General features: G+C 47.2%; 1 pseudogene; it reads right to left on the reverse strand.

Moving 5' to 3' along the window:
* LOC115195437 (TRAF2 and NCK-interacting protein kinase-like) overlaps nucleotides 1-23,213 on the reverse strand; it is a 54,173-nt pseudogene extending 30,960 nt beyond the window's left edge.
* Between the last annotated feature and the right edge of the window lie 2,062 nt (nucleotides 23,214-25,275).

The raw sequence follows: 25,275 nt of genomic DNA on the forward strand, positions 1-25,275 counted from the left end.
TGCAAGTATAAACACCATGGGACCACGCAGCCATCAAACCGCTCAGGAAGAAGACACGTTCTGTCTCCTAGATGTGAACGTACTTTGGTGCGAAAAGTGCAAATCAATCCCAGAACAACAGCAAAGGACCTTGTGAAGATGCTGGAGGAAACAGGTACAAAAGCATCTATATCCACAGTAAAACGAGTCCTATATCGACATAACTTGAAAGGCCGCTCAGCAAGGAAGAAGCCACTGCTCCAAAACCACCATAAAAAAGCCAGACTACGGTTTGCAACTGCACATGGGGACAAAGATCGTACTTTTTGGAGAAATGTCCTCTGGTCTGATGAAATAGAACTGTTTGGCCATAATGACCATCGTTATGTTTGGAGGAAAAAGGGGGAGGCTTGCAAGCCGAAGAACACCATCCCAACCGTGAAGCACGGGGGTGGCAGCATCATGTTGTGGGGGTGCTTTGCTGCAGGAGGGACTGGTGCACTTCACAAAATAGATGGCATCATGAGGGAGGAAAGTTATGTGGATATAGTGAAGCAACATCTCAAGACATCAGTCAGGAAGTTAAAGCTTGGTCGCAAATGGGTCTTCCAAATGGACAATGACCCCAAGCATACTTCCAAAGTTGTGGCAAAATGGCTTAAGGACAACAAAGTCAAGGTATTGGATTGGCCACAAAGCCCTGACCTCAATCCTATAGAACATGTGTGGACAGAACTGAAAAGCATGTGTGTGAGCAAGGAGGCCTACAAACCTGACTCAGTTACACCAGCTCTGTCAGGAGGAATGGGCCAAAATTCACCCAACTTATTGTAGGAAGCTCGTGGAAGGCTACACAAAACGTTTGACCCAAGTTAAACAATTCAAAGGCAATGCTACCAAATACTAATTGAGTATGTAAACTTCTGACCCACTGGGAATGTGATGAAAGAAATAAAAACTGAAATAAATCATTCTCTCTACTATTATTCTGACATTTTACATTCTTAAAATAAAGTGGTGATCTTAACTGACCTAATACAGGGAATTTTGACTAGGATAAAATGTCAGGAATTGTGAAAAACTGAGTTTAAATGTATTTGGCTAAGGTGTATATAAACTTCCGACTTCAACTGTATATACACCTGTCAGCAATGGGTGTGGCTGAAATAGCCGAATCTACTCATTTGAAGGGGTGTCCACATATTTTTGTATATATAGTGTATATGCTTGTGCAACAAGAGAGATGAGGGGTATTTGTGGATAGGTGATAGGCTGAGGACTCAGGGGTGAGAGGTCAAGGGTGAGAGGTTACCATCAGTAGAGCCTGCTCCTGGAGTAGTTGTTGCTGTAGAATCTCCAGCTGTCTTTGCTCCTCCTCCAGCTGCCTACGGATATACTCCTACCCAATCACAGGCCAGACAGCCAGGAGATCAGCCAATCAGAGCCCAGAGCAGCCAGGTGAGTGATCAGAGCAGTCAACGGAGACAGAAAGGTGGTGAAGAGGAGGAGAAAGGGGGTGAAAGGAGTTGAGGAGATGAAAGGGGGTGATGAGGAGGAGGTGATGAGGAGGAGGAGAAAGGTGATGAGGAGGAGAAGAAAGGGGGTGAGGAGGAGGAGAAAGGGGGTGAGGAGGAGGAGAAAGGGGGTGAGGAGGAGGAGAAAGGGGGTGAGGAGGAGAAGAAAGGGGGTGAGGAGGAGAAGAAAGGGCGTGAGGAGGAGGAGAAAGGGGGTGAGGAGGAGGAGAAAGGGGGTGAGGAGGAGGAGAAAGGGGGTGAGGAGGAGGAGAAAGGGGGTGAGGGAGTGAGAGAGAGAGAGAGTACAAGGACAGATTAAGGAAAATGTTTTTTTGAGAAAGAAACCAAAGTAAGGATTAAAACCAAAATAGAAGCGAGATGGAGTGACATGATAGGAGGTGGAGAGAGGAAGGGATAAGGGAGGAATGAGAGAGCGCAGTGATAAACAGATTCAGTCGAAGAAAAATAAAAAGTCATTGCCAAGAAAAGAGACTTGATGTATAGAACCACCCCAAGGTACTTAATATTGAATCAAGTGTGTAAGAGAGAAAAACACGTTTTACTAGAGAGAGAGTGTTAAACATCAGAGTGAAAGAAAAGCATTAATGAAGCAGAGTCATCCAGGCCCTAGCCCCAGACCCTAACTATACCTGCCCTGGGACATAAAACCTAAATGTCAGTCTATGTCTGGTCTGCAACAGAGCTGTGGCAGACTGGGGTGATTCCTGGGTAATGAGTGTGTGTGTGTAAAAGAGTGAGAGAGACAAGTGTGTGGGTGTGTGCGCACCTGAGAGTTACCTGTGTGTGTACCTGTTCTCTCTCTGCGTGCCTCCTCTCCTCATCTCTCCGTAGTTGTTCCATCTCTTCATAGCGTCTCCTCTGTTCTCTCTCCTGTTGCTTCCTCATCTCACGCTCCCTACGCTGTTGCTGTTGGACAAAGAAAGAGAGAGAGAGAGCGAGAGCGAGAGAGTGAGAGCGAGAGAGAGAGAGAGAAAGAGTGAGAGAGAGAGAGAGAGCGAGAGAGAGAGAGAGGGGGAGAGGGAGAGAGAGCGTCATAGCTGTCACCAGATATGTAATTGAGCTGAACAGTGGTGGAAAATGCAATGTGAACAGAAACCATCTGAAGCAGAAAAGTTGTGTTCAGGTGGGCATGATGGAGTGAAAAGCAGTCTACCTCCTCCAGTCTCCTCCTCTGTTCTTTCTGCTCCTCTATTCGTTTCTGTCGTTCTGCCAACAGGAGACGTTTGTGTTCCTCGTTCTGCTGTTGCTCCAACTGCTGCCTCCGCAGAGCCTCAGAACGCTCCTTATTGGCCAGCTGCAGCCGCAGGAAGTCCCGCCTTAACGTCGACTCTCCTGGAACGTTGATGATGGAGCTGGACAAGGACCAATCAGAGGAGAGATAGGAGAGGGAGAGTTTATAAGTGGAAATCTCTCTCCTACACATTTGGAGGCAAATACACACGCAAACACTAGTGTATGAACGCACAAGCACACACACCCTACCTTGGCTCCCCCATGTCCCGTTCCTCCTCCTCTTCCTCACTGCCACTGTACTCATACTCTGTTTCATCTGCAGCACACACACATCAACCAGTTACACACACACATCAACCAGTTACACACACATCAACCAGTTACACACACACACACACACACACACACACACACACACTAACCAGTTACACGCACACATACACACACTAACCAGTTACACGCACACATACACACACACACACACACACACACACACACACACACACATACACACACACACACACACTAACCAGTTACACGCACACATACACACACACACACACACACACACACACACACACACACACACACACACACACACACACACACACACACACACACATCAACCAGTTACACACACACACACACACACACATCAACCAGTTACACACACACACACACACACACACACACACACACACACACACACACACACACACACACACAGTGCATTTGTAAACTATTCAGACCCCTTCTCTTTTCCACAGTTCTAAAATGGATGAAGTTATTTCCCCCCTCATCAATCTACACACAATAGCCTACAATGACAAAGCGAAAACAGGGTTTTAGAACATTTTGCAAAAACAAAATTGAAAAACAGAAATACCTTATTTACATAAAGCATTCAGATTCTACTATTAGACTCTAAAATTGAGCTCAGGTGCATCCTGTTTCCATTGATCATCCTTGAGATGTTTCTACAACTTGATTGGAGTCCACCTGTGGTAAATTCAGTTGATTGGACATGATTTGGAAAGGCACACACCTGTCTGTATAAGGTCCCACAGTTGACAGTGCATGTCAGAGCAAAAACCAAGCCATGAGGTCGAAGGAATTGTCCGTAGAGGTCTGAGACAGGATTGTGTCTGCAGCATTACAGGTCCCCTAGAACACAGTGGCCTCCATCATTATTAAATGGAAGAAGTTTGGAACCACCAATACTCTTCCTAGAGCTGGCCGACCGGCCAAACTGAGTAATCAGGGGAGAAGGGCCTTGGTCAGGGAGGTGACCAAGAACATGATCACTCTGACAGGGCTCCAGAGGTCCTCTGTGGAGATGGGAGAACCTTCCAGAAGGACAACCATCTCTGCAGCACTCCACCAATCAAGCCTTTATGGTAGAGTGACCAGATGGAAGCCACTCCTCAGTAAAAGGCACATGACAGCCCGCTTGGAGTTTGCCAAAAGGCACCTAAAGGACTCTCAGACCATGAGAAACAAAATTCTCTGGTCTGATGAAACCAAGACTGAACTCTTTGGCCTGAATGCCAAGCGTCACGTCTGGAGGAAACCTGGCACCATCCCAAACGATGAAGCACGTGGTGGCAGCATCATGCTGTGGGGATGTTTTTCAGTGGCAGGGACTGGGAGACTAGTCAGGATCAAGGGAAAGATGAATGGAGCAAAGCATAGAGAGATCCTTGATGAAAACCTGCTCCAGAGCACTCAGGACCTCAGACTGGGGCGAAGGTTCACCTTCCAACAGGACAATGACCATAAGCACACAGCCAAGACAACGCAGGAGTGGCTTCGGGATAAATCTCTGAATGTCCTCGTGTGGCCCAGCCCAGATTTGAACCCAATCTAACATCTCTGGAAAGACCTGAAATAGCTGTGCAGCGACGCTCCCCATCCAACCTGACAGAGCTTGAGAGGATCTGCAGAGAAGAATGAGAGTAACTCCCCAAATACAGGTGTGCCAAGCTTGTAGCGCCACACCCAAGAAGACTTGAGGCTGTAATCGCTGCCAAAGGTGCTTCAACAAAGTACTGAGTAAAGGGTCTGAATACTTATGTAAATGTGATATTTTTTATTACTAATACATTTGCAAAAAAACCTGTTTTTGCTTCGTCATTATGGGGTATTCTGTGTAGACTGATGAGGGAAAAAATCTATTTAATCAATTTTAGAATAAGGCTGTAATGTAACAAAATGTGGAAAAAGTCAAGGGGTCTGAATACTTTACGAATGCACTGTACACACACACACACGCATCAACCAGTTATACACACACATCAACCAGTTACACACACACACAACCAGTTACACACACATCAACCAGTTACATTTTAGTCATTTAGCAGACGCTCTTATCCAGAGCGACTTACAGTAGGGAATGCATACATTTCATACTTTTCATTTCATGCATTATTTTTTTAATTTTTTTTTGTACTGGCCCCCCATGGGAATCAAACCCACAACCCTGGCATTGCACACACCATGCTGGCGTTGCAAACACCATGCTCTACCAACTGAGCCACAGGGAAGGCCACACACACATCAACCAGTTACACACACACACACACACATCAACCAGTTACACACACCAGTTACACACACACACACACCAGTTGGATCTGAACCTTCTTGTTTTCCTTTGGCCGACTTTTCTTCAGCTGGATGCAGATGTGTGAGTGTGTGTGTGTGCACATATGTGCTTGTGTGTGTGTGTTGCGGTCAGTCTCACCCCTCTCTCCACGTTTCTTCTTGGTTCTGTCGATGTGGTCCTTCAGCTGGATGCGGACCTGGCGTTCGTTGGGCAGCTCTCTGATGAAGGGGTGCTTCAACAGCTGCTCTGTGCTGGGTCTCTGACCATGACTCTTCACCAAGCAACTCTCAATGAACGACTGGAACTTCTTAGACCTGAACACACACAGAGACAACACAGTGTGTGTGTGTGTGTGTGTGTGTGTGTGTGTGTGTGTGTGTGTGTGTGTGTGTGTGTGTGTGTGTTGTGTGTTGTGTGTTGTGTGTTGTGTGTGTGTATATGTGTATATGTGTATGTGCGTGTGATAACTCACCACTTCTTAGACTTGAGTCTGGGAGCGGGGTTTCTGGGGATGAGGAAGAGAGCTCTCATTGGGTGCATGTCACACAGTGCTGCAGAGAGGGAGAGAAAGGGTTAACAAACCATGATACCTCCAACCAACGCACACAATGTCTAATAGTGTCTTATGCCACAGTATTCACTGTTGTGCCAGCCTACGTTGTGTTGTGGTAGACACTGGTACTTACGCGGTGCTCCTTCTGCCATCTCTATAGCCGTAATACCCAGAGACCACAGGTCACTCTGAAAGACAGAGAGAGAGGAGGGATTGAGATGACCAGGGTAAATACACTAAAGCCACAAACAGACATACACACAGCCTACTGTGGTACCTTGAAGTCGTAGGTGGCCTCGGGGTTCTCGTCGCAGGCGATGACTTCAGGAGCCATCCAATATGGCGTCCCTATAAACGTGTTCCTCCTCCCCACCGTACGGTCCAACTGGGCACTCACACCAAAGTCCACTGGAACACACACACACACACACACACACACGTGAAACATTTTGATCTGTCTGTCCGCCAGTCTGTCTGTTTTCCTGTTTGTCTGTGTGTCTCACCCAGTTTGACCTCTGCGTTCTCTGTCAGCAGGACGTTCTGACCCTTGATGTCTCTGTGGATGACCTTGTGTTGGTGGAGATGGGTCAGACCCTAGAGAGAGAGAGAGAGAGAGAGAGAGAGAGAGAGAGGGATAACTGTTGGTTATTATAAGGCACACTCCATACACAGAAACGCGTACAAGGCTCTCCCTCCATTTGGCAAATCTGACCATAATTCTATCATCCCGATTCCTGCTCACAAGCAAAAACTAAAGCAGGAAGCACCAGTGACTCAGTCAATAAAAAAAGTGGTCAGATGAAGCAGATGCTAAGCTACATGACAGTTTTGCTAGCACAGACTGGAACATGTTCTTGGATTCTTCCGATGGCATTGAGGAGTACACCACTTCAGTCACTGGCTTCATCAAAAAGTGCATCGATGACGTCGTACCCAGAGTGACTATACGTACATACCCCAACCAGAAGCCATGGATTACAGGCAACATCCGCACTGAGCTAAAGGGTAGAGCTGCCGCTTTCATGGAGTGGGACTCTAACCCGGAAGCTTATAAGAAATCCCGCTACGCCCTCCAATGAACCATCAAACAGGCAAAGCATCAATACAGGACTAAGATTGAATCGTACTACACCGGCTCCGACGCTTGTCGGATGTGGCAGGGCTTGTAAACTATTACAGACTACAAAGGGAAGCACAGCCGCGAGCTGCCCAGTGACACGAGCCTACCAGACGAGCTAAATACTTCTATGCTCGCTTCGAGGCAAGTAACACTGAAACATGCATGATCAGCTATTCTGGATGACAGTGTGATCACGCTCTCCGTAGCCGATGTGAGTAAAACCTTTTAAACAGGTCAACATTCACCAGGACGCAGGGCCAGACGGATTACCAGGACGTGAACTCTGAGCATGCGCTGACCAACAAGTGTCTTCACTGCCATTTTCAACCTGTCCCTACCGGAGTCTGTAATACCAACATGTTTCAAGCAGACCACCATGGTCCCTGTGCCCAAGAACACTAAGGTAACCTGCCTAAACAACTACAGATACGTAGCACTCACGTCTGTAGCCATGAAGTGCTTTGAAAGGCTGGTCATGGCTCACATCAACACCATTAACCCAGAAACCCTAGACCCACTACAATTTGCATACCGCCCCAACAGATCCACAGAGGATGCAATTTCCACTCCACACTGCCCTTTCCCCACCTGGACAAAAGGAACACCTATGTGAGAAGGCTGTTCATTGACTACAGCTCAGCGTTCAACACCATAGTGCCCTCAAAACTTATCACTATTTCATGTCAGCAGGTTTCATTCCAAATATGTTGATTGCATTAGTTTAGATGTGGGGGAGTTAGAGAATGAGAGGTGAGAGAGGGTGACAAGGCAAGAAGGAACTTCTAATCTATGCCATCAAAGGGAACATGAAATTTGACATCCCAATTAGGATCTGGCTAAAAATACTTGAATCAGTTATAGAACCCATTGCCCTTTATGGTTGTGAGGTCTGGGGTCCGCTCACCAAACAAGAATTCACAAAATGGGACAAACACCAAATTGAGACTCTGCATGCAGAATTCTGCAAAAATATCCTCTGTGTACAACGTAAAATACCAATTAATGCATGTAGAGCAGAATTAGGCTGCTAATTATCAAAATCCAGAAAAGAGCTGTTAAATTCTACAACCACCTAAAAAGAAGTGATTCCCAAACCTTCCATAACAAAGCCATAACCTCCCAAACCTTCCACCAGCTGGCTGGAGTGTTTACGGACATATTCAATCTCTCCCTATCCCAGTCTGCTGTCCCCACTTCAAGATGTCCATCATTGTTCCTGTACCCAAGAAAGTAAAGGTAACTGAACTAAATGACTATCGCCCCGTAGCACTCACTTCTGTCATCATGAAGTGCTATGATAGGCTAGTTAAAGATAGTATCCCCTCTACCTTACCGAACACCCTAGACCCACATCAATTTGCTTACCGCCCCAATAGATCCACAGACGATGCAATTGCCATCGCACTGCACACTGCCCATTTCCATCTTTTACATTTGTATTTTTTACATTTAACCTTTAACTAGGCAAGTCAGTTCAGAACAAATTCTTATTTACAATGACGGCCTACCACAGTCAAATCCGGATGACGCTGAGCCAATTGTGCACCACCCGATTTGACTCACAATCACAGCCGGATGTGATTTAGCCTGGATTTGAACCAGGGACTGTAGTGTCGCCTCTTGCACTGAGATGCAGTGCCTTGGACCACTGCCCCACTCGGGAGCCCCAATCTGGACAAGAGGAATACCTATGTATGAATCCTGTTCATTGACTGTAGCTCAGCATTCAACACCATAGTACCCTCCAAGCTCATCCTTAAGCTCGGGGCCCTGGGTCTGAACCCCACCCTGTGCAACTGGGTCCTGGACTTCCTGATGGTCCGCGTCCAGGTGGTGAAGGTAAGAAGCATCACCTCCACTCCGCTGATCCTCAACACTGGGGCCCCACAAGGGATGCGTGCTCAGCACCCTCCTGTACTCCGTTCACCCATGACTGTGTGGCCACGCACGCCTCCAACTCAATCATCAAGTTTGCAGACAACACAACAGTAGTAGGTCTGATTACCAACAATGATGAGACAGTCTACAGGGAGGAGGTGAGGGTCCTGGGAGAGTGGTGCCAGGAAAATAACCTCTCACTCAACGTCAACAAAATGAAGGAGCTGATCGTGGACTTCAGGAAACAGCAGAGGTAGCACGCCCCTATCCACATCGACGGGACCGCAGTGGAGAAGGTGGAAAACTTCGAGTTCCTTGGCGTAGACGGACAAACTGAATTGGTCCACCCACACAGACAGTGTGGTGAAGGCGGCGCAAAAGCATCTCTTCAACCTTAGGAGGCTGAAGAAATTTGGCTTGTCACCTAAAACCCTCACAAACTTTTACAGATGCACAATTGAGAGCATCCTGTCAGGCTGTATCACCGCCTGGTACGGCAACTACACCGCCCGCAACTGCAGGGCTCTCCAGAGGGTGGTGCGGTCTGCCCAATGCATCATCGGGAGCACACTGCCTGCCCTCCAGGACACCTACAGCACCCGATGTCGCAGTAAGACCAAAAGGATTATCAAGGACATTAACCACCCAAGCCACTGCCTGTTCACCCCGTTATCATCCAGAAGGTGAGGTCAGTACAGGTGCATCAAAGCGGGGACCGAGAGACTGAAAAACAGCTTCTATTTCAAGACCATCGGACTGTTAAATAGCCATCACTAGCCGACTTCCACCCAGTTATGTAACCCTGCACCTTAGAGGCTGCTATAGACTTGGAATCACTGGCCACCTTAATAATGGAACACTAGTCACTTTAATAATGGAACACTAGTCACTGTAATAATGGAACACTGGCCACTTTAATAATGGAACACTGGCCACTTAAATAATGGAACACAATGTTTACATGCTGCTTTACTCATCTCATTAGTATATACTGTATTTTAGTCAATGCCACTGACATTGCTCAATCTAATATTTATATATTTCTTAATTCCATTCTTTTAGATTAGTGTGTATTGTTGTGAATTGTTAGATATTACTGCACTGGTTGAGCTAGGAACACAAGCATTTCGCTATACCCGCAATAACATCTGCTAAATATGTGTATGTGACCAAAAAACTTGATTTGATAAAGCCATCACCTACAGCGAGATGAACCTGGAGAAGAGTCCCTTAAGCCAGTTGGCCCTGGGGCTCTGTTCACAAACACAAACGGACCCTACAGAGCCCCAGGACAGGAACACAATTAGACCCAACCAAATCATGAGAAAACCAAAAGAGAATTACTTGACACATTGGAAAGAATTTACCAAAAAACTAAGCAAACTATAATGTTATTTGGCCCTAAACAGAGAGTACACAGTGGCAGAAAACCTGACCACTGTGACTGACCCAAAATTAAGGAAAGCTTTGACTATGTACAGACTCAGTGAGCATAGCCTTGCAATTCACAAAGGTCGCCGTAGGCAGACCTGGCTCTCAAGAGAAGACAGGCTATGTGCACACACTGCCCACAAAATGAGGTGGAAACTGAGCTGCACTTCCTAACCTCCTGCCAAATATATGACAATATTAGAGACACATATTTCCCTCAGATTACACAGACCCACAAATAATTAGAAAACAAATCCAATGTTGATAAACTGCCATATTGTCACGACTTCCACCGAAGTCGTTTCCTCTCCTTGTTCGGACGGTGTTCGGCGTTCGGCGTCACCGGTCTTCTAGCCATCGTCGATCCACTTTTCATTTTCCATTTGTTTTGTCTTGTTTTCTTACACACCTGGTTTCCATTTCTCTCATTAATTGTTGTGTATTTAACCCTCGGCTCCCCCCATGTCCTTGTGTGGAATTGTTTGTTTGTAAGTGCTTGTACTCTATGTTACTGGTGCCCGTTGGGTTTTGTACCCATGTAGGTTATTTTTGTATTGCCGTGGGTTTTGTATTAAACTGCTCCGGCTATTACCTATTTCTGCTCTCCTGCATCTGACTTCACTGCCACCAGTTCCGCAACCCTTATAGAATTTCACACCACCATATGGAGTCAGCAGGAGCAGGTGCCCCTGGTATAAGGGTCGAGGAGCGCGTCCTGGAGCAAGAGGCGAAGATCCACCATCTCGGCGCCGCCATGGACCGCGTTGTCCAAATCATGGACCCCTGGGAGAGACAGGGAGTTCCTCCAGTGCCTCCCCCAGCACAACAGGGACCTCCACTACTCACTCCCCCTGCACCCGGTTTCAGTGGGATTCGCCTCACCCTCCCCGGGGAGTACGATGGGACGGCTGCTCGCTGCCAGGGTTTCCTACTGCAGTTGGATTTATACCTGGCAACCTTCCACCCGGCTCCTTTGGGCAGTGAGAGGGTGTCCGCCCTCATCTCATGCCTCTCGGGGAAAGCCCTAAAGTGGGCCAACGCCGTGTGGGTGGAAGGAGATGCGGTGTTAGACCACTTTCTTTATTTTATTTATTTTACCAGGTAAGTTGACTGAGAACACATTCTCATTTACAGCAACGACCTGGGGAATAGTTTCAGGGGAGAGGAGGGGGATGAATGAGCCAATTGTAAGCTGGGGATGATTAGACAGCCGTGATGGTATGAGGGCCAGATTGGGAATTTAGCCAGGACACTGGGGTTTGAGGAGTTCAAACTTTGAGGAGTTCACCCGTCGTTTCCGGGCAGTCTTCGAACAGCTTTTCCACCTACGGCAGGGGATGAGGAGCGCACAGGAGTTCGCTTTGGACTTTCGGACCCCGGCCTCCTGAGCGGGATGGAACGACAGGGCCCTCATCAACCACAATCACTGCAGTTTGCGCGAGGACATCCGTCGAGAGTTGGCCTGCAGGGACACCACCCTTACCTTCGACCAGCTGGTGGACCTGTCCATTCGGCTGGATAACCTGCTGGCTACCCGCGGACGTCCAGATCGGGGTCTGTTGGTTCCATCCCCCAGCACCACTGCTCCGATGCCCATGGAGCTGGGAGGTGCTGCGCTCAGGGAGACCGGAGATCTGTGGCCGCAGAGGTCACACTGACGGTCGGTGCCGGGTTGGTTCCTCTGGGGGTCGAGGCAGCAGGCAGGGCACTCGGGCGTCACCCCAGGTGAGAAAGCACCATTCTCACCCAGAGCCCTCTGTTGCACACGTTTTTGCTCGTACCTTTCCTGAGTTTCCCCCGCATTCCCAGCATAAGGCGCTCGTCGATTCAGGTGCGGCTGGGAATTTTGTTGACAGTTCATTTGCCCATAGTTTAGGGATCCCCATCGTTCCTGTGGCTACACCCTTCCCAGTTCACGCCTTAGATAGTTGACCATTAGGGTCAGGGTTGATTAGGGAGGCCCCCATTCCTCTGGGCATGGTGATGTGGGGGTCACACGGACAGAATCAGTCTCTTTCTCATTGACTCTCCTGCGTTTCCCATGGTGCTAGGCCTACCCTGGTTAGCTTGTCATGACCCCACTGTTTCATGGCTAAGGAGGGCTCTCATGGGGTGGTCGCAAGAGTGTTCGGGAAGGTGTTTAGGGGTTTCCAAAGGTGCTACTACGGTGGAAAGTCCAGACCAGGTCTCCACCGTGCGCATTCCCCCCGAATATGCCAATTTGGCTCTCGCCTTCTCCAAAAAGAAGGCGACTCAATTACCACCCCATCGACGGGGGGATTGTGCGATAAATCTCCTGGTAGACACTGCACTTCCCAGGAGTCACGTCTATCCTCTGTCACAAGCGGACAGTGGCTATGGAAACATATGTCTCTGAATCCCTGCGTCAGGGGTACATTCGGTCCTCCACTTCCCCCGCCTCCTCGAGTTTCTTTTTTGTGAAGAAGGAGGGAGGTCTGCGCCCGTGTGTTGATTATCGGTCTTAATCAGATAACTGAGGTACAGTTACCCACTACCTCTTATCGCCACGGCGATTGAGTCAATGCACGGGGAGCGTTTCTTCACCAAACTTGATCTCAGGAGTGCTTACAACCTGGTACGTATCCGGGAGGAAGACAAGTGGAAGACTGCGTTCAGTACGACCTCAGGGCATTATGAGTACCTCGTCATGCCGTACGGGTTGATGAATGCTCCATCAGAGCATTCAGTCTTCCAAGCCTTTGTAGACGAGATTTTCAGGGACCTGCACGGGCAGGGTGTAGTGGGGTATATTGATAACATTCTGATATACTCCGCTACATGCGCCGAGCATGTGTCCCTGGTGCGTAATTGGCTGACTCCCACCACGGTAAAGGAGGTGCAGCGGTTTCTAGGGTTTGCCAATTACTACCAGAGGTTTATCCAGGGTTTTGGTCAGGAAGCGGCTCCCATTACCTCACTACTGAAGGGGGGACCGGTACGTTTGCAGTGGTCGGCTGAGGCGGACAGGGCTTTTGGTCACCTGGGAGCTCTGTTTACCTCGGCTCCCGTGCTGGCCCATCCGGATCCCTCTTTGGCATTCATAGTGGAGGTGGACGCGTCCGAGGCTGGGATAGGAGCTGTGCTCTCTCAGCGCTCGGGTACGCCACCGAAGCTCCCCTTCTTCTCGAGGAAGCTCAGCCCGGCGGAGCGAAATTATGACGTGGGGGACCAGGAGCTGTTGGCTGTCGTCAAGGCTTTGAAGGTGTGGAGACACTGGCTTGAGGGGGCTAAACACTCTTTTCTCATCTGGACTGACCACCGCAATCTGGAGTACATCCTGGCAGCGAGGAGACTGAACCCTCGCCAGGCAAGGTGGGCCATGTTTTTCACCCGTTTTGTTTTTAGCCTTTCTTACAGACCAGGTTCCCAGAACGTGAAGGCAGACACACTGTCCCGGCTGTATGACACAGAGGAGCAGCCCATGGATCCCACCCCCATACTCCCGGCCTCCTGACTAGTGACGCTGGTAGTGTGGGAGCTGGACGAGGACATTGAGCAGGTGTTGCGTGCAGAGCCCGCTCCCCTCCAGTGTCTCGCTGGGTGTCTCTACGTTCCGTCTGCTGTCCGTGACTGGCTGATCTATTGGGCCCACACGTCACCCTCCTCTGGTCATCCAGGCATAGGTCGGATGGTGCGCTGTCTGAGTGGGAAGTACTGGTGGCCCACTTTAGCTAAGGACGTGAGGGTGTATGTTTCCTCCTACTCGGTGTGCGCCCAGTGTAAGGCTCCTAGGCACCTGCCCAGAGGTAAGCTACACACCTTACCCGTTCCACAGCGGCCATGGTCACACCTCTCGATCGAGTTCCTGACCGATCTTCTCTCCTCACAGGGAAACACCACGATCCTGGTGGTTGTGGATCGTTTCTCTAGGTCCTGCTGTCTCCTCCCGCTGCCCGGTCTCCCTACGGCCCTACAGACTGCGGAGACCTTGTTTACACACGTCTTCCGGCACTACGGGGTGCCTGAGGACATAGTGTCTGATCGGGATCCCCAGTTCACTTCGAGGGTCTGGAGGGCGTTCATGGAACGTCTGGGGTCTCGATCAGCCTTACCTCGGGTTTTCACCCCGAGAGTAATGGGTAGGTGGAGAGTAAACCAGGATGTGGGTAGGTTTCTGAGGTCTTATTGCCATGACCGGCTGGGGGAGTGGGCAGCGTTCGTGCCCTGGGCAGAGATGGCCCAGAACTCGCTCCGCCACTCCTCCACTTACCTCTCCCCCTTCCAGTGCGTACTGGGGTATCAGCCGGTTCTGGCTCCTTGGCATCAGAGTCAGACCGAGGCTCCTGCGGTGGACGACTGGTTCCGGCGCACGGAGGAAACATGGGACGCCGCCCATGCTCACCTACAGCGCGCCGTGCTGCGCCAGAAAGCCGGCGCAGACCGTCACCGCAGTGAGGCCCCGGTGCGTCTCGACCCGAAACCTGCCCCTCCGCCTGCCCTGCCGGAAGCTGGGTCCGCTGTTTGTGGGGCCATTTAAAGTCCTGAGGAGACTGAACGAGGTGAGTTACAGGTTACAACTTCCCCCAGATTACCGTATTAACCCCTCGTTCCATGTGTCTCTCCTCAGGCCGGTGGTGGCTGGCCCGCTCCAGGAGTCTGAGTTGTGGGAGGTTCCTCCGCCCCCTCTGGACATCGAGGGGGCCCCGGCGTACTCCGTTCGATCCATACTGGATTCGAGACGTCGGGCGCGGGGCCTTCAGTACCTCGTGGACTGGGAGGGGTACAGTCCGGAGGAGAGATGCTTGGTTCCGGTGGAGGACGTTTTGGACCCGTCAAGGCTGCGGGAGTTCCACCGTCTCCGTCCGGATCGCCGTGCACCTCGCCCTCCGGGTCTTCCCCGAGGCCGGTGTCGGTGCGCTGCTGGAGCCGCGCATCAGGGGGGGGGGGGGGGGTACTGTCACGACTTCCACCGAAGTCGTTTCCTCTCCTTGTTCGGGCGGTGTTCGATGGTCGGCGTCACCGGTCTTCTAGCCATCGTCGATCCACTTTTCATTTTCCATTTGTTTTGTCTTGTTTTCTTACACACCTGGTTTCCATTTCCCTCATTAATTGTTGTGTATTTAACCCTCGGCTCCCCCCATGTCCTTGTGTGGAATTGTTTGTTTGTAAGTGCTTGTACTCTATGTTACTGGTGCCCGTTGGGTTTTGTACCCATGTAGGTTATTTTTGTATTGCCGTGGGTTTTGTATTAAACTGCTCCGGCTATTACCTATTTCTGCTCTCCTGCGTCTGACTTCACTGCCACCAGTTCCTCAACCTTTACACATATCTACTGGGTGAAATACCACAGTGTGCCATCACAGCAGCAAGATTTGTGACCTGTTGCCACAAGAAAAGGGCAACCAGTGAAGAACAAACACCATTGTAAATACAACCCATATTTATGTTTATTTATTTTCCCTTTTGTACTTTAACTATTTGCACATCGTTACAACACTGTATATATACATAATATGACATTTGAACTGTCTCTATTCCTTTGAAACATGAGTGTAATGTTTATCGTTCATTTTTTATTGATTATTTCACGTTTGTTTCTTATCTTTGTCACTTGCTTTGGCAACGTAAACATGTTTCCCACGCCAATAAAGCCCTTTGAATTGAACTGAATTCTACCCTGAGGATCTCTCTGCAGATGTAGGCAGTCCACTCCTCCTTCAGAGAGTTCCCCTTGGTGTTCTTAATCAGATCTGTTACTGAGCCCGCCCCACAGAACTCCATCACCAACTACAGAGAGAGAGAGAGAGAGAGTGGGATTAACACACACCAAACTGAACAGCACTCACTCACACAGGCACACACAGGCATACGTACCCATAGCTGGTCGTCGATGCCAGGAGGGTTCTTCTTGACGAAGGCACCGTAATAGGTAGCAATGTTCCGATGGTGGCTGTACTTCTTCAACATGTTGATCTCTGCTTTAATCTCCTCTTCCTCATCCTGGAACACACACACACACACCTTAGAGTGGTACACAAACACAGTCGACAGGATTTGGGATTTCTCAAAATGAGTCTGAATGGCAGTTTTTGGTTTTTACGGTTTTGTGTGTGCGTCTGTGACTTACGCCAGTGACGTCCATAACTTTGATAGCGGCAAGCTGGCCAGTTTTGACATGGCGACCCTGAGAGACAGAGAGAGAGATGAGTATCTAAAATAAAGCAGTTTTACCAACAGTTCCATCATGTAACCAGTTTGTGTTTTAGTCCCAAAGCCACAGCCTGTCACCCAGCTCTCAGCCTGACAAAGACGGCTGATTGACAGCAGGCCAGCACACACAGGACTGCTGCTGATGCCCACTGACAATTCTCCATCTGTACACTGCGTTGACAAAACATTAGGAACACCTATTTTCATGACATAGCTTTCCCCTGGATTCTCCTGGTCAGTCTATGATCTCTTATTGACGTCACTTGTTAAATCCACTTAAAATCAGTGTAGATGAAGGGGAGGAGACAGGTTAAAGATTTTTAAGCCTTGAGAGAATTGAGACATAGATTGTGTATGTGTGCCATTCAGAGGTTGAATGGGCAAGACAAAATATTTAAGTGCCTTTGAACGGGGTATGGTTGTAGGTGCCAGGCGCACCGGTTTGAGTGTGTCAAGAACTGCAAGGATGCTGGGTTTTTCACTCTCAACAGTTTCCTGTGTGTATCAAGAATGGTCCACCACCCAAAGGACATCCAGCCAAATCGACACAACTGTGGGAAGCACTGGAGCCGACATGGGCCAGAATCCCTACGGAATGCTTTCAACACCTTGTAGAGTCCATGACCCAACGAATTGAGGCTGTTCTGAGGGCAAAAGAGGGTGCAACACAATATTAGGACGGTGTTCTTAATGTTTTGTACACTCAGTGTAGCAGAGGCAGCTACAGTAGGGAAGTTAAATAATGCCCAAAACAGCAAGATGTAACATAAGATGAGGATTGAGTCAGCATGTGTCTGTGTGGAGTGGAAGAACTCACACATCACTGCTATACCACACACAGATAATACAGTATGTTTCTCAGTATTGCATCAGACACACTGACTGTATTTGATGGGCAGAGAAGCTGAACTAAACTGTTCTTTCCTTTCCCCTCTCTGCCCCCCCCCACCCCACCCCCCTCGTTCACTCTCTCTCGCTCTCTCACCCTCTCATCTCGTTCAGACATGCTGTGAGACAGCTGACGACCCACAACTCCATTCTGCCCTACCAGGCCGAGATAGACAGACAGACAGACAGACAGACAGACAGACAGACAGACAGACAGACAGACAGACAGACAGGAAGAGAGAGAGGACTCTGCTTGGTCCAGGTGTGTAGCTGACTGTCCTAAACGCTCTGGGCATACTGACTCACTCTCCCTTACACAACACCAGTGAAGCTAGGTCGCGAGCCCGCACACGCACGCCAGAAAACACACACTCTTAAACGGAAATGGAATGGCAGATATGCGGAAAGTATATTACACACAGGAAGAAAACAAGATCAGGTGTAATTTCCTGGGAAGCTTGTAGCTTATGGTTCTGTGGGAGCAGATTGGATGACAACTCTACATCCTGAGAAGCCCATCACACTCGTACCCGTATACAGGTTGAAAGAATTGCAGATTTGGACACTGATAAGGTCCTAACTTGGAACGTAGTGGCTGTACAGTAACAAGCTATATGTGACATCAGAGATCTGTCTCCACTTCACAGCTCTGTATGGGTTTTGACTGACAGCCGCTCTGAACTTGAGCACCGCACGTGACAAGAAGTTGCCCCCATTCCTCCTGCTAATTGGGCAACTTTTGCAAAAATAACGATGTCTGAGTGAGGGAAAGCTTTAAATTAAGAGGACTCGATGTATTTTGAAAGATGATGACTGTTTTGATGTCATACAAGCAAGGCAAATGTCCATATCATAAAACTCATGTAAAATACAGCGTCAACGCTTATGATCGCAATGCTTGATATAGAACAGTAACAAGATGACGTGGCATTATACCCTGGGTTGTCCTGAACACAATGAGCCTGTTTGTTGTATTGTGAAGAACATTTGCTGCGGACCACCCATCTGAATGCCCTCATTACTCCATCCCATGCGCACCAAAAAGACCATCTGCTCCTCTGAATTGCTTTGTGAAAGCCTAACACTAAGATTGTATTTTATCATTTAGATAGCTATTTTGGCAATAGAATGATGCCTACCTGACCCAGATTGTGATTTAAAAATGGACCGTTTTTGAATTGCGTAAACAACAACAGTAATTGTGTGATGGCGGGGATGCAGGACTGTGTTCCACACAAAACAACTCCCAGTCTGCTTGCTCTAGTTCCTCAAAGGCACAGCTAGAAGAACTACACACAAAACAACTACAAAAACACCTTATAGTTGACTCTTCTTTGAGTCATAAAAGTGCATTGAATTTAATCAGGAACTTTGCAAATGTTACAGAGGTGTGTGGCCACTTGAAGACACCAGTTAGACCTCTCCCTCAAAACCTTGTACATTTTTGGGGTCTTATATAATGTATTCTGGGTATTTTCAGATTTTGTTATCAACAAATGCGGTGAAAAGTACAGTAAATTCAACAGTGTAATGTTTGGATCCAGTCTTGTGTCAGGTGAACGGTTGTGTCCTCACCTTCAGTCTAATAGCCTTGGTTATGCTTTCCATATTTGTTCTGTAAGAAACATTTAAATCTTACCCTATCCATATAGGCTAAATCCCACGATTGTAAGGGCTTAAAACAATATATATAGAAATATACACTGAGTGTACAAAACATTAAGAACCCCTTCCTAATATTGTGTTGCACCCCCTTTTCCCTTCAGAACAGCCTCAATTTGTCAGGACATTAATTCTACAAGGTGTTGAAAGCAATCCACAGGGATGCTGGCCCATGTTGACCCCAATGCTTCCCACAGTTGTGTCAAGTTGGCTGGGTATCCTTTGGATGGTGGGCCATTCTTGACCCACACAGGAAACTGTTGAGCGTGAAAAACACAGTAGCGTTTCAGTTTGACACTCAAACCGGTGCGCCTGGCACCTACTACCACATCCCATTCAAACGCACATATCTATCGTCTTACTCATTCACCCTCCATGGAACAAAATCCTTCTTTAACCCGTCTCCTCCCCTTCATCTACACTGATTGAAGTGTTTTTAACAAGTGACATCAATAAGGGATCATAGCTTTCACCTGGTCAGTATATGTCATGTCATGGAAAGAGCAGGTGTTCCTAATGTTTTGTCCACCCAGATAAAACAATACTTGAAACATAGATATAGTAATAGATAAGAGAAGGAATCTGATCGAATGACGTGGTAAACAGAGACAAACATTCTTCCGACTTTATGTGTGTGTGTGTATAAACACTCCTTGGTTCAGACTCCTCGCATTCCTGACCCCCCTGAGTATGGTTACCTGCTACCCTACTGACAAGACCCCACACGCCAGTCAGAGAGAGAGAGAAAGAGAGAGATGGAATGGGCTATGAGGCCTACAAAACAACACTCTTCTAGTGAAAAGCTAGATAACATCTAAAACAAACAGGCTAACAGCTTCACACTAACCACATATCGCTGTCTGTCAGACTCCCTGAACAGCCGACCGAGGCTGTAATCCCACAAGCTAGCTCGCAACAAGTGCATCAGGGCGGTTTGATGTGAACATCAAGTCCCTGGCAGAGAAAGAGTTTACTGCAACCACATCAAGTGATACCTGATCCTTATCCAAAAACAACCCCTAACTCCAACCCCTGGTGTCTTCAACAGCATTGTTAGTTGGTTAGCCTAACTTACATACCGAGCTACACTATATATACAAAAGTATGTGGACACCCCTTCAAATGAGGGGATTTGGCCATTTCAGCCACACTGGTTGCTGACAATCGAGCACACAGCCATGCAATCTCCATAGACAAACATTGGCTGTAGAATGGCCTTACTGAAGAGCTCAGTGACTTTCAACGTGGCACCGTCATAGGATGCCACCTTTCCAACAAGTCAGTTCGTCAAATTTCTGCCCTGTTAGAGCTGCTCCGGTCAACTGTCAACTGTAAGTGCTGTTGAGAAGTGAAAATGTCTAGGAGCAACAACGGCTCAGCCACAAAGTGGTAGGCCACACAAGCTCACAGAATGGGACCGCCGAGTGCTGAGGCGCGTAAAAGTCTTCTGTCCTCGGTTGAAACACTCACTACCGAGTTCCAAACTGCCCCTGGAAGGAACATCAGCACAATAACTGTTCGTATGAGATTCATGAAATGGGTTTCCATGGCCAAGCAGTCGCACACAAGCCTAAGATCACCGTGTGCAATGGCAAGCGTCGGTTGGAGTGGTGTATAGCTCGCCGCCGTTGGAGCAGTGGAAACGCCGTTTTCTGGAGTGATGAATCACAATTCACGATCTGGCAGTCCAACTGATGAATCTGGGTTTGGCAGATGCCAGGAGAATGCTACCTGCCCCAATGCATAGTGCCAACTGTAAAGTTTGGTGGAGGAGGAATAATGGTCTGAGGCTGTTTTTTATGGTTCAGGTTAGGCCCCTTAGTTCCAGTGAAAGGAAATGTTAACACTACAGCATACAATGACATTCTAGACATGACTGTGCTTCCAAATTTGTGGCAACAGTTTGGGGAAGCCCCTTTCCTGTTTCAGCATGACAATGCCCCTGTGCACAAAGCGAGGTCCACACAGAAATGGGATGTCGAGATTGGTGTGGAAGAACTTGACTGGCCTGCACAGAGCCCTGACCTCAACCCCATCGAACACCTTTGGGAGGAATTGTAATGCCAACTGCGAGCCAGGCCTAATTGCCCAACATCAGTGCACGACCTCACAAATGCTCGTGATTAAATGGTAGCAAGTCCTCGCAGCAATGTTCCAACATCTAGTGGAAAGCCTTTCCGGACAAGTGGAGGCTGTTATAGCAGCAAAAGCAAAGGGGGGGACCCCTGCCAACTAATATCAACATATTTAGTTTTTCAGAAATGATTTGCCTTCTGTAAGTTTAAGAAATATTGTGGATGAACATCTACTTCTGACTTGAGACTCCAAAATCTTGATTCTATAAGGAAAATAAATTATATACACTGACGGTCAAAAGTTTTAGAACACCTACTCATTCAAGGGTTTTTCTTTATTTGGACTATTTTCTACATTGTAGAATAATAGTGAAGACATCAAAACTATGAAACAACACCTATGGAATCGTGTAGTAACCCAATTTTTTTTTCAACAAATCTAATATATTTTATATTTGAGATTCTTCAAATAGCCACGACTTTGCCTTGCAGGCTGATGTCTATCAGAGCAGAGAGAGATCATAGAAAGTGAATGTCATTCTCGTTCTTTGAGAGACGCGTGCTTCTCATACGGCCACACGTTGGTCTCAAACATAGGTTGCAATGTTGAGCAAACAATAAGCTGGAAATCAACTTTTTTCACATTACGGGGACAGAAGAATTAACAATTTAGAGGCAACTCGAATGAACTTCGATCGCTTTCATTTGAAGTTTTACATTGCAAAAAGTGGAAATAAAATGTTCCATGCCATGACAGGTACCGGATCTGGCCAAATAGATACCGTAACTAAACGGTGCGAAATGAAGAGTTACCGGATCCTGTTCCGGCAGTATCTGGCGCAAATTGAGCACCGACCAACACCGGACGTCCATAGACATTGAAACGTAGTTGGAATTTCGTCAGTTCAAATCTGAACCAATCATAGACGTCTGTTTCACAAGTTTGGAAAGCACACTCCCCAGGACAGAAGAGTAGAGTAAATTTACAGTACAGTCAGTACAGTAGAGCACACTACAGTACAATGTACTGTATTGTACTGAACTCTACTGTACTGATGATGCCCACACTTGTGAAACATAGACTTCTATGTTTTGGAGCGAAGCTCATTAGAATAATTCCTTGTGTGTGAATAATACCCAAACATGCAAAAAAGGATATTACATTTGTCTACCTTTGTGTTACTATTCAGGATACACCATGAAGAGGATAACATACATAATGATGCATTTCTGTACAGTTCAGGGACCCATGATGTCATTCGCTACCGTCATTATTTTAAAGTGTTAATCCACTTCACTTACTGATGTTCTATAACCAAAATATTTGTTTTTCTAACTCAAGGTGTCGTATCTTTCTGAGAACATCTTGTAATCTTAATTCTGAGTAGATATTTAACCATTTTTTGAAAACTTGGTGAAATTAAAAACTCAGGGGGATTTTACCGTCATTCTGTTACCAAACTTTACATCTGCACTGTTCTTCCAAACTTTACATCTGCACTGTTCTTCCAAACTTTACATCTGCACTGTTCTTCCAAACTTTACATCTGCACTGTTCTTCCAAACTTTACATCTGCACTGTTCTTCCAGTAAATTTGTTTTTTGTAAAACTTTGTGGAAATTGTTAAAAGTAGTCTTTCTGCATAGAGTTATGTGGCTTGTTTAACTTTGTGTTTTATTTGGCATACATTTTAAAGTGAGGAATCGAAGTCATTCCGTTACTGTGGAATTGCCTTACCCTTAATGTATATTGAATAGGTATGAGATACTAGCTCACAAGTGCCTGGGTTTAGGGGCAAGGCTAGGGGTTGTTTCTGGACTGTGCCCTGAAGTTAAAAAAAATACATGTCAAAATAAAACTCAACTCTCTCCCCTCATTGGCAACTCGTTACAGTTCAAGGGAAGGTGACAGAGCTGACCTGCCCGTTTTGGTTGATCAGAGCTCATGTGGGAGGAGTCATCAGGCACGCTCCTGTCTGATAGGTTGAGTGTGTGGTGAGGGGTGTGTCTTACCTTGTAGACCTGACCGTAGGTTCCATTTCCCACCAACTCCACTAGTTCAAATATACCAGCTGGGTCCTGGAGAGAGAGAAATAAATAAATAAATAAATATATATATATATATATATATATATATATATATATATATATATATATATATATATATATATATATATATATATATATATATATATATATATATATAGAGAGAGAGAGAGAGAGAGAGAGAGAGAGAGGAAATAGAAATAGGGAGAGAGAAATAGAGAGAGAGAGAGAGAGAGAGAAATGGAGAGAGAGAGAGCAAGAGAGAAATGGAGAGAGGGGGAAATAGAGAGAGGGGAAAATAGAGAGAGGGGGAAATAGAGGGGAGAAAGAGAGAGCGGTTAGTCAAGCATTGAAAGTATTTTCTCAAGAATTCAGACCCTCTGGAATCTGATCCCCACCCCACACACACAAGTGTGTACGAGCAAACACACAGTAGGACAGAGATCTATTGCGGTACACTGTGACTCCATAGAACGTGTGTGTGTGTGTGTGTGTGTGTGTGTGTGTGTGTGTGTGTGTGTGTGTGTGTGTGTGTGTGTGTGTCAGTGAGTGAGTGAGTGAGTGAGTGAGTGAGTGAGTGAGTGAGTGAGTGAGTGAGTGAGTAGGGAATACTGGAGTTGAAATCAGCCACATGCTTCCATAGGGTAATTGCAAAAAATCAAAGTTATTTTTTATTCAAGGTCGAACAGAAGCACTTTTAAACCTAGAACACTGCTCTAGAGACAGGCGGTGACCTACCACACACTCTCCCTTCAACTAGCGCCACCACTCACATCGATATCTTTTAACGTGTGTGTGTGTGTGTGTGTGTGTGTGTGTGTGTGTGTGTGTGTGTGTGTGTGTGTGTGAGAGTGTGAGAGAAAGGGGGAAGCATTAGTCATGGGTTTGTGTGCGTATGTCTGTGTAAATATCAATATGAATATTGTGCTCATTTTCTTGTTTTGTACCACTCAAGTTATGTTGTCTCGAAGTTGATGAATGTATTGACCCCCTCATTTACTGATCCCCTCAGCGCTCTCTCTCTCTGTGTGTGTGTGTGTGTGTGTGTGTGTGTGTGTGTAGGGCGATATGGCCAATATCTTGCCACAAATTTGTAAGCACAGACTCGTCTAAAAAGTCATTGTATGCTGTAGTGTTAAGATTGGGGCCTAGCCCAAACCATGAAAAACAGCCCCAGACCATTTCATGAAGCTCCAGACGAACAGTTCTTGCGTTGACGTTGCTTCCGGGGGCAGTTTGGAACTCGGTAGTGAGATATGCGCTTCAGCACTCGGCGGTCCCGTTCTGTGAGCTTGTGTGGACTACCACTTCACAGCTTAGCCGTTGTTGGTCCTAGACGTTTCCACTTCACAATTACAGCACTTACAGTTGACCAGGCTGCTCCAGCAGGGAAGAAATTTGACGAACTGACTTGTTGGAAAAGTGGCATCCTATGACGGTGCCGCGTTGAAAGTCACTGAGCTCTTCAGTACAGGCCATTCAACTGCCAATGTTTGTCTTTGGAGTTTGCATGGCTGTGTGCTCAATTTTATACACCTGTCAGCAACGGGTGTGGCTGAAATAGCAGAATTCACTAATTTGAAGGGGTGACCACACACTTTTTAGTGTACTTCATGTAGCTAACATATTCATGCTTTGCATAATCCTCTTTGATTTAGAAGGTACTGTTGCACAAACAACATGCTGATTTAGTTCTACACCATCACTGATATTATCAGGCAGTATCGCTAATTACGTTTCATTTGACTCAGTCCATTTATCAGCTAACAAGAGTTAAGCCCAACTTGGAGTGAAAACGAAAAGGCTTAAGCAAGACGTTTCCACCAGATGGAACAGTACTTTTTACATGATGGAGAGCCTGCTGGAACAAAAACGAGTGCTTGGCGTGTACGCAGCCGACTACGAGTTACCTGTAACAGTCACTACAAACCAGTGGACTCTCACTGGAAACATGAACACACTCCTAGCTCCATTCAAACTACTGACTGGAGAAATAAGCTCTTCAACTGCGTCTGCAGCAGACGTGATACCCTCTGTCATGGCAGTGAAACACCTGCTCAACAAAACTGTCCACACAGACTGTGGGGTTAAAACTT

The sequence above is a fragment of the Salmo trutta genome, chromosome 6 (assembly GCF_901001165.1).
Source record: "Salmo trutta chromosome 6, fSalTru1.1, whole genome shotgun sequence".
In the NCBI taxonomy this organism is placed as follows: domain Eukaryota; kingdom Metazoa; phylum Chordata; class Actinopteri; order Salmoniformes; family Salmonidae; genus Salmo; species Salmo trutta.